The sequence below is a fragment of the Medicago sativa genome, chromosome 7, assembly GCF_051527215.1.
Source record: "Medicago sativa cultivar Bolivia chromosome 7, Bolivia_mono, whole genome shotgun sequence".
NCBI lineage: Eukaryota > Viridiplantae > Streptophyta > Magnoliopsida > Fabales > Fabaceae > Medicago > Medicago sativa.
Window position 1 is genome coordinate 5,334,288 of NC_140755.1, and position 11,697 is coordinate 5,345,984.

Genomic DNA, 11,697 nt, shown 5'->3' on the forward strand with positions numbered 1-11,697 from the left:
TGATCACCTAGACTTTGTCGGTACTAGACCGGCCGGTAGAGGAGACATAGTGGTGGGTGGCATCATTACATACATAGCTAGGTGTTTTGGTGTGAGTGAGGATGAGGGGATCAAACCAATTGAGGGAAACAATAAGCTTAACCAGGAAGCCCTCATTGCTATGAATTTCTTTAAACATCGTCCACCACTCCATTACCAACTTAAGCTTAATGTGCCAATCATGTTTTTATTGCCTAACCCACCTCGGACTACTACCGAGGTGGAAGAAAATTGGTTGTATGTTGATGATGTGCAGGTTCTTGATGAGCAAGATGATGATGAGGGAGAAGGTGCTAACTTGCACCATGATGAAGGAGAAGGTGCTAACTTGCACCATGAGGAGGAGCACCATGACCATAATGCCGGAGAACTTACTAATGATGAAAGATGGGCATGGATGCAAACTGAGGTGGAGAGGATAAGCACCGAGCAACAAAGGCAAGGTGTGGAACTTTTGGGGCTGAGAAATGATGTCCAAAGGGGCAACCGCTTGACGGAAGAAAACAATGAAATGCTCCGAAGGATGATGCACCAATTCAACCTCCAAGGTCCTCCTTACAGACCTCAATAAAATGTGAGCTTTCCTCTTCCCTCTCTTCTTTTCTCTTCACTCTTTCTCCCCTTCTTCTTCTACCTCTTCTACTCCATCTTCTTCTTACTTCTTCTCCTTCTTTTTAATTACTTTTTCTTTTGAATCATTGAGGACAATGCTTCTCCTAAGTGTGGGGGGGCCTAATAAAGTGTCTAGAGTCGTAGTGTTCCCAAACTCCCTTGAACTTTATTCTTTTGTTTTGTTTTTATAGCAAGAGGCATGACTAAGTAGCTTGTTTTTAATGTAAGTATGGCATGAAAATTTTTGTTTTGTCTCTTCTTTAGGTCGCCTCTTGTACATGAAAATAGTTTCTTGTGTTTCTTATGTTCTTGCTATACCCATGTCTTGTTTCAATGTGAAAATTCTCCAATGAGAAAAGCACCCGGTTGCAATCCTTGAGTAAATGTATGAATAGGTATTTTAAGGAACACGTTCTATCTTTAGTGTTAACTTAGACCCTTTAAAGTCTTAAGAGTAAAAGTAGTATAAGTTTGTGTGGGAAAATTAATCAAATTGTTCTTAATTGTTATATTCTTATTAATTTGTTAATGTTAAATGGGGCGGGAGAATGGCACCAACATGTGGGGGAAAGGACAATCCCTAACTTCCTAATTGTGGTGGTGACTCCCTAATTTGAACCTAAAGTGAAACAAATTCATCAATGCTAGGGGGAAAGGACAATTACATCCAAAAAGACTTCCTACGCGGAGATGAAACAAACAATAAATTTGCAGCACTACTTAGGGTGATTTTGAATCTAGGGGGAAAGGACAATTACATCCGAGAAGACTCCCTACGAGGATAGATAGCCCCTAAGCATCTGCAGCCCCTTGTGCTTAATTGTTATATCTAATTTAATGTTTAACTCAAATTCCCATCACTCTTATATGAAATGAAGAAAGGACTTTTCTCGGTTACTTTAGCACTAAGGATAGAACCTATTCCTCATAATATCTGTCTTATACAGGAGCAAGAAAAGGGTTGGACTGCACACACACACTCACTTGAGACTTGATGTTGGGTAGAATAGGTTCATGAGAAGTATTTGAAATTGTAATTAGTGTACTTGAGGCAAGGCCTTTCTCTAGAGACATTTGTTCTTAATATTGCCATAATCAAATCCTTTGTTGCTGCTATGTTTGCTGCCTTTTGCTTGAGGACAAGCAAAGATTCAAGTGTGGGGGAGTTTGATGAGTCATAGATAGTATTATTTATTGCCTTATTTAGTTTAGTTTTATTTTAGATTTGATTTTATTTTATTGCATTTTATTTTAGTTTAGAATATTTTACTTCAAATTGTGTTTTATTTTATTTTAGGAATAAATATATGGTGGAAGGTGTCTTGGAGCAAAAGAAAGAGGACTGGAGCAAATACAGCGCAAGAATACGAAGATACGGGACAAAAATATGTTCCCACCAAGTCAGAAGCTTGGCACGGCCAGTGCCAACATGTGGCACGGCCGTGCCACCCTCCAGAGCCACTTTTGCTGCTTTTTCTTCAAGGCCAAGTTACCCTGTTGCAGCTTTACTGTTTTACCCTTTTAGTTGCTTAGTTTCTAAGTCGATTGTAAAGCTATAAATAGAGTAGCTCTCCACCATGAACAATCATCCTTTACTTTGTTTATTTCAAGTATTATTTTAATAAAAGTCTTTTATTTCTCTTTTACTTTCTTTGCAATTTATTTTACCGTACTTCTCTCTTCTTCCTCCATGTCTACGATGAACATGAGTGAGTAGACTTCTTAGTCTTAGGATTATTGGGGAGTCTAATGACTCAATCCTAAACAAAACAAGCTTAAACCCTAATTTCCATGTAACCCTAATTTCTAATCTAGATTCACCGTCTTAACGTGGATTAACAATTATCAAACTGTGGAAGCGAAAGCGGAGGGTTTGATAATCGTTAATCCATCATCCCAAACATCAATTCATAAAGCGAGAGCGGAGCTTTGATGTTGGAACAAGTGAATCTAGACAATAGTTGCAAAACAGTGAAATAGTCTTTGCAACTATTGAGACAAAGAGTAGTTTCAATCCTCTATGCATCTTCTAGTAATCATGTCAGTGAAATAGGCTTGGTTGCTAGAAGTAAACTCTCACCGGACTTTCATCGGAAAGGTGAGGGGCTAAGGGAAACCGGTCTTTAGAAATTAGTGTGTAAACCATGAAATTAGAAGTTTAGGTTTTGTCTAGTGAAGGATTAGTTATTAAGATGAACCAATGATCCTAAGGCCCTTTTATTATTATTGTTTTTACCTTCAGCAATCAAACTCTTTCTAATCAACTTTCTCTCCTCTAATCATTCATTAAAAGTTAATTGAATTGACCAACTCCCTAGCGGAACGATACTCTACTTACTACTATTACTTCGATAGGCCGTGCGCTTGCGGTTTGGCTCTATCAACTAACTTGAAACTTTCAAAACGTAAGGGACCAACTTGAAAACTTTTAAAACGTAAGGGACCAACTTGAAAACTAAAATAAACATAAGGGACCAAACATGCAATTAAGCCAAAACATAATATCCTAATTAAGAGAAGTCCGTTTTAAAGGTCCCACATCGGGCGCTTTTAAACAATAGAGAGGAATTTTATATATAAAATGATAGCTCCACATTCATTAATTTAAGCAATTGCTATACTGGTACTCCCTCCGTTTCAAAATGAGTGTCGCTTTAGCTTAAAAAAAATTTGTTTCAAAATGAATGTCGCTTTACATTTCCAATGCAACTTTAATTTTTTTCTTCCAACTTTACCCTCAATAAATACTCCAACTTTTATCTCTCACACAATTTTCAATGCAACTTTAAGTTTGTCTTTTTTTTATAAAGTAAGATATTGCTATGACATTTGATTACTTTATTCCATTCCTTAATCTGTGTGCAATTGGCTAAAACGACACTCATTTTGAAACAGAGGGAGTATAACATAAGATTGTTATGATTCAAGCTTTCAAATTGAATATTTAGTGTCCTATTTTTTGAAAATGGGATCGTTTAGCGTTGTACTTTTTTAAAAAATAGAACGTTAATTATTCTATTGAAAAGTTGATTAATTAGTTAAATATTTATAATGTATCACCTTAAAAGAGAATATTGTTAAGCCTTTTGAGGACAGTTGAGTGAACTTTTTGGTAAAATATCAACAAAACTAATTAGTAACCATTAAAGACACATTTCTTCGAATTTGGATCATGTTTGGACCTATCCTCACTGGATATATGCACATAACTTGGACACCCAAAAATCCTTAGATTAGCGAGATCAATGGGATTTGTCCAAACCTCCTATGCACAATGTAGAGGTTATAGAGGTTCGTCGATTAAGAATATTGTTCCTCTAGAGTACTCACTTTAGATGAGCCAAATTGATCGATCAATAGCGCCTAATGTGTTGTTAATATGTATATAATGGAATTTAGATGTCTCCGAAAGTCTGGGCACACGCACGGGAGGAAAGTGGTGTCAGTAGAGGAGGCAGTTATAACGATCAAAGCGACAGTTGATGGTAGAAGTGAGAGTGGATTTGATATTGTGATTGTGGCTCGTAGCGATGGACGCCAAGGTGTGTCTCTTGAAGAGGCACTGTTGAGGACAAAGCATTTAAGGGAGACTGCGAGCAATGCAGGTCACAATTCACATATCATCCTATGCTTTGGCTTTCACTCTCTCTTTGATAATAGTTTAATATAAGACATGATAATTGATAAGAGAGAGTGATATACAACTATCTCTGATGGAATTTCCGTTTTACACGATTTGTGTCTTTACTGTTTTTTAGAAGCGGCTTTCTAACAATAACACCGCTTTTGTCTTGAACCCTTGATTCTTATCTACGTTGCACTGACACTTTGGAATAAAGGCGTGCCTGGCACCACCAACACATATAGTTACATTTCGTTAAAGTATCACTTGGATTTTATAATTAACATATTGATCATATGATTGAATTTGCAGGGTGCACTGAGTGCTATTAAGGGAGGTGGTATTCCATCTTTTGAAGAAATTAAGGATATTGTTGATTTCAACGACTATTATCCTTAACGGAGAGTGAACAAAATCGAGTAAGCAAAAACCCTCGACAGAGACATTGTAGTAAATTCTTTAGAATCTCATTTGAATTATTGGAAAGAGAAATTCTAACAATACATGCATTTCCAAAGTGTTATTATTTGATTATGTTCATGAATTTTTTTCTATATAAAAAACTGCAATTCGGTCAATCAACTTGTAAGGGCGTGTCAAGTTAGTGACTCATATTAACATAACTAAATGGAAATGAGCCATACGAGGCGATTAAACTCAAGTTTTCAAACTTAATAAAACAATTAAATTACAACAAAATCATGCGCGAATCAACGACTTACTGGTTGATCAGACAGTCCGGCTCTGACACATTTTGTCCATGGTGGTGAGATATTGAACTGAGGTGAGCATTCATGAAATCTATTAAAAGTTACAGACATGAATCAGTCACACAAAGGACTAATTCAAACCATTACCATGTACTCATTTAGAGTGTTTGTGAGTACTGCAGTTACACCTTGTAAATTTCTGAGGGTTATTCTTCATTTGTCTACTGTGTTCCTTGGCACGAATTTCTTGAGGAATTGTGTCTTTAGTGATATCACCAAAATACTCACCAAGGAATCTAAAATATTTTGCACATTAAAGTTGAGCTCTTGATTGTTAACATCTAAATTGAAGTTAAGAGGTTGAATAGTAGGAAGTTTGTGTTCACTATGTGATGAGGTAGGTATTGCAACCATACCATGTTCAGCCATGTCAGCATCAGCTTTCGAATGCAGTTCCTGATTATTGACATCATGTGAAAAATTATGCTTTCGGCCATCATGAACAAAGTCTTGATCAACTCTTGTAGTAGAAGCAAGAGAGTCTGATAGAGGTGTGACATCCTAAATCCCAAGAATAATTATTGCTATTATTTAATTAAAAATAGAGTTTGATTCGCAGCGGAAAGTGTCAAATAAAAACTTCTCTAATGATATAGGAATTCTTCCACAAAATTTAGGATATCACATTGACTCATAACAAACATAATTTATATTTCACTTCATTAAAAATTATAGTAATAATAACATCGAATCTTTTTCTTTTGAAAATATTTCATTTTACATCATAGACAATGATTTTCTTGCACAAAATTAAATAAGTAAGCATATCCCTTTTCCCGTGTCACTATCAGAGCGGTGCTTTTCCCCAAAATAACCGACGACACAAGACAAGTCATCACGAAAGGCATGCACTTGACTCCAAGACTCATAACCTATATAACTACGGTTTCGCAACCGCAGGGCCAAGCCAGCAAACACAAACAACGAAGGGGTGAGTTCCGAATAGTATAAAAAAAATGAGAAGAACACGTAAGCAATTAAGTCAAAGTCGTTTCACATCACAAACATAATATTCAGAACCTTGAAGAATATACTATACCATCTCAATCTATATTAGTAGAAAATATCATTACAACTTAAGAACCAAAAAAAAACTTCACAAACACAATGTCACAATTCAATTCCAACTAGTCACGACACATGTAGTCACCACTAACCATCTTCATAAGAACATCAACAAATAATCACCTTCATCGTCTCACACAATTACATTAATAGACATCACAAAGTAATTCGTTAAAACATCACAACTTAACAACTTGACTCGACAACACGACTCAACTTGACAATGCACTATTAACAACTTAACAACTTAAACCATCGTGAAACTTCTTGATATGCAAATGCATGTGGTACCATTCAACAACATAAATGAGCGTAATTAGGCTCTTCAACATGTGAGCATAAAGCTGCCGGGCTTAAAGCCCCCAACGTAGTTTGAGCACAAAGGCTGCCGGGACTAAAGCCCCCAACGTAGTTTGAGCACAAAGGCTGCCGGGCCTAAAACCCCCAACTTTAATGAGCACAAGGCTGCCGGGCCTAAAGCCCCCAACTTTAATGAGTATGCAATGGACTCAATCTCTCCTACAACTTAGACGACAACGTGAACATCTTATACAATTCCATAATCATGGACAACTTCTTAATTCTTGCAACTTAGACCGACTCATGCAACTTCAAACTTTTAAATGATCAACAACATTAAACATCACATATTAATTCATAGCATATCAACATCATAATATAACAGTATCAAATGATAATCAATCAACATTTAAGAATATCAAAAAGACATTTAGCAAAATACATATCATTCACACATGACCATTTAGAAGCACATCACTGAATATCACATCTTTAAATCACACATAATCATATTCCAATAGTTATCATATACATGTGGCATACCAATAATTACATTCAAATACATAACATCACGTCTATATCAATCATTAAATAAGTCATCAATCTAAATAGTTGCAGCAAATCAAGCATAAGCACCCACAAATTTATCCATGACTTCAAATACCACATATTCACATAATTTAAATCAAACAACACCTTAATAATGTTTCTAATTCTTCTTTTAACCTCCCACATCTAAATTTGCACATTAATTAATTATTCCCTCAAAGGGCTACAACCGTCGCGGTGAGCCCGAATGAACTTTGGGAAATACGGCTTTCCCGTTCATCCCAATTAATTTACACTCATGATCTCGAACTCTTCTCTCTCACCCCATACCTGGATTAAAGGTTTCAGAAGACGTAATGAACTCAATGATAGCAACGGATTCAAACAATTCCATATGGTTGCGTCTCTTTTTCACCAGCGTAGCGACAAATAACTCAAACGCTAAATAAACAAACATAACAGTATAAATGAACTATTAAATATAAATATATATACTTTTTTATACTTAATAAAGAAAATTTGTTAAGAACATTAATGTCCTTCTCAGCGGGTGAACAAACTCATATTAATTTGACTTCACGATTAAATTAATTAATAGCCTCTCTAGTTTTTCATAATTTATATTACTTACTTGTTTGAGATTGGCCTACACATCATATTTGTACATGATAGATCAGTTTTGTAGTCTATCTACTTTCTATCAAGTTTTAGTGTTTAATCAAGTAATAAGTTTAGGCTTCTGGTCACACTAGGGGAGGGGAGTCAACATATTAGCCTAAAGCAATAGCAATTCGGGATTAATTTATAAGAAGGTAAAACCCCTTTAGAACTATAGACATTACAATTGTGTAATGCAAATGTTTCTAAATTAATGGCAGTTGAAGTTCTATTTTACTGAAATTCTAGAAATAAAGGAAAGTGGACAGAAAAATGGAATTGAAATTCTTTAATGATTCATAGCCTTAAATCGTGTATATCAATTTCATGGAAAATCATCAAATCAATTAATATAACATCAGGATTAAACCAAGCACCCTTATCTCAAAAGGGTATCACGGAAGTCTCAAATATAAAGTAAAAGAGAAAGTGAATTCGACTCACCTAATCGAAACAAATAGCTACCTTGTTTCCCATAACAGCTTTACTTCTCCTTCTCTCGCTCTTAGGTTACTAGGGTTTTAAGTCTCTTAATCTAAATATATTGCATATGGATCAATCCATTCTAACACTCGTTGGTTCATATCTTCTCGGGTATTAATTAGGCCCACTCGACTATATACACCCACTCATTTATTCTATTCATCCACTCATAATATAAGCTAATTTTATTTTACTCATTCATAACTAATATTTTCCCAAAAATACTATCATTTTTCTATAATGATTAGAATAATAAATCGATAAATAAAATATCTTAAATAGCTTTACTATCATCAAACTTCAGTAATTTATTATGCAAACACACAAACCAAACAAGTAGAAAATTATCACATCATATCAAAGATATACATTATAATGATAATCAATCACAATATTTTTTTTTTGACACAAATATTATTCATTTTTAAGTATAAGAAAATTGGGGTGTTACAGGAGGCACCTGAGAAATATGTCAATTCATATGTTTGCATAGAATATAAGCTTCTTCTAAATCATTCCGGCCATCTACAATAAAAACTTTACGAGTGTCTTTTTGAATTTGAGTCTCAGGTGTTTTTGAAGCATCACCCATGATATTTTGAACAAGATTTGTGTATTTTTGTGGTAGGCCCATCAAGCGGATCCAAACGTGTGACGCGTCCGTTTCTGTGTATATGGACAGAAATCAGCTGACCATTTGATAAGCCTCAAGACCCCAGGTTTGAGGTAGAAGGTTCCAATCGCCCAAATCTTTCTCATGTCTTGTATGGAGGAAAACTGAAACTCGTAAATCCCTTTTCCCAATGAAACTAGTTTCCAAAAGCACCAATTTCTCTCCAAAGAGAAGAAAGTTTCTTGGCAACTTCCAAACCTTTTACGTACTCTTTGTGGTTGATTTTGATGGAAGTTGTCTAGTATGTATGTATGTCACAAGTGTTAGAAACTGATTATGCAAAGGTTTTTTTTGCCGTGATTTCTGTTCCGGTACCACCGGAGATGGTGGTGTCAGGAGCTTCAAGAGCAGATAATCTTAGACAAGACAGTGATGATGATGAACATAATTGATGATGAAGCAAGGTTGGTGTGAACCTTGATTCAACATTGGAGCTTTTTTGAATTAAATCATAGTCATATACTCACATTGAATGTTGAGAAGCGTGTAACATCATCATGTAGTTTAAGCTCTTGTTTGTACTATTGTGAAAATAGTCCCACATCGGAAGCCTTTAAACAATAGATAGGAAAATTGTTATTTTTTTGTTAGGGGTTCAATGTTGCGATATCAATGTTGAGGGGTCACATTTTCAATTAATGAGTGCGAAAGAAATTTTTGTGAAATTGTATATAATGGAACTTAGATGTCTCCAAAAGTGGTGTTGAGAGAGGAGGCATTTATGAGGATTAAAGCGGCGGTCGATGCTAGAAGTGAAAATCGATCTGATATTGTGATCTGGCCAAGAATATTGCATAGATGCCAGTATTCTTGTGGTAAGTCCATCAAGCGGATCCAAACTTGTGCATGTGTCCGTTTCAGTGAATATGGACCCAAATCAGCTGACCATTTGATAAGCCTCAAGACCCCGGGTTTGAGGTTGAAGGTTCCAATCCCCCAAATAATTTGTTTCCAACCACCAATTTCTCTCCAAAGAGAGGAAAGTTTCTTGTATAATTCACACGCAGTAACCGGTGCATCCATCGTTTGCCACAAAAGACGGCCATGAAGATGTTTTTTGGCCTCTTCCAAACCACTTTCGTACTCTTCCTGGTCAACTTTGATGCAGATAGCACCACCTTTGATGGATCTTGATGGAAGTCGGCTAGTATGTATGTCACAAGTGTTAGAAACTGCTGGTGCAAAGGCTTTAGAAGGCTGCGATTTCTGTTTCGGCACCACAGGAGATGGTGGTTCCAGGAACTTCCAAGGGCAGATCATCTAGACAAGACAGTGATGATGATGAAGCAAGGTCAGGGATGAATATTGGTCTGAGCCTTGATCCAATCTTGCAACTTTTTTTAGTTAAACCATAGTAATCTGCTCACAATTCACTGTAGTACGTGGTACGGATTCTGATACGCGATACAATATACATAATTGGTTCACTATCTAGGTTCGTGGTACATCCTAATATTTTATTTGGTACGGCTAACATTAATTAATTTTTTTATCATGCCTAGTTAAAAATAATAATTCTAACAGCTTACAATGATAAGATAAGAGAAGTCCATTATTAAAAAAAAAAAAGCAGTAATCATGTTTCTCCTCATGTTCCTAAACTGATAAGGTGTGTGTGTGTTGTGTAATCATGTTGGCTTATAAATAAATACATGATTAAATACTAATGTGTAATCATGAAGTTATTATTTTTAAAGTTTATAAAGATTTGTTGAATTTGACAGTTTTATTATTAGATTAAAATTAGAAACAAAATCCCAAGGAAAAAAAATCCTTCATTAGAAGAAAGGGTTTATAAGATACTAACAGAAAATGGATTTGGTATGATGAGTTGGTTGTTTTTGTTAATTATGTTAGTCATTAATGGAAAAGCTAGATGGATGATGTTAATTATCAAGCATAGATGATTAGATTCTCAATTTGTATGATCATGCAAAACTACTGTTGATGCCTCCTCCACTTGAAGTTATCATTAACTTACTTTGAAGCTATATATTACAGATTTGGTTAGCTTAATGTTGTGACTTAGAGTGTGATTTACTCTCTTGATTTGTGAAAGTACAAATGTGAAAAATAAATAGTTTTGATGAGCTGCTGTTGAATGTATGGATCAAAGGTTGAGATCAAATGTGAAATTTGTCCCACATCGGGAGCTTTCAAATAATAGAGAGAAAGGTTGTATATAAAATGATAGCTCCATTTCATCATATACCTCAAAATTCAAGCAAGCGATCCACCAGTGTAAACAAAAAATGAGAATTGTGAAAGTGAATTGATTGGTGAAAAATTGATTTTAACCATCTTTCATCAATCAATTCACTTTCACAATTCTTATTTTTTGTAAGAAAAAGACAGTTGTGATTGTGAAATTGTTTGATGAAAAGATGGCTAAAACTGGAATTAATTAGTTAAAAACTTATCATTTCAAAAGGCTTGATTTTTGTTCAAATGTGTCATTAGGAAGAGAAACCACTTCCTTTTGTTTCCAATGTGAATATGGTGTAAGTCACATGAAGAATGCATTAGTTGGCTTAAGATACCTTTTTTATTCGAGGTGTTCTGTTTTTTATTTTTCTGAATTTATTTCTTTATTTGGGTTTAAATATGTCCAACACAACTATAATTTTTTGTTGTTGTTGAGGTGAACATAGCTTTAGTTATTACCTATGAAACACGGATACGGACACCGGATACGACATGGACAATGATACACCGAAACAGTTGATAATTTGAAAAAATTCATATAATTAAGTGTAATTACAAGTGTTGGTGTCGTGTCGAACACGATACGTGTCCCACACATCTAAGTTTTATTGATGGGCGATGACTTGTTAGAATTTACAATAGAATTCTTCTTATCTTATTCTGACTGCTCCTAAGGTTGTTGGTTTCAACGACTATTTTATAAGGAAGAGCGTTATGCTACA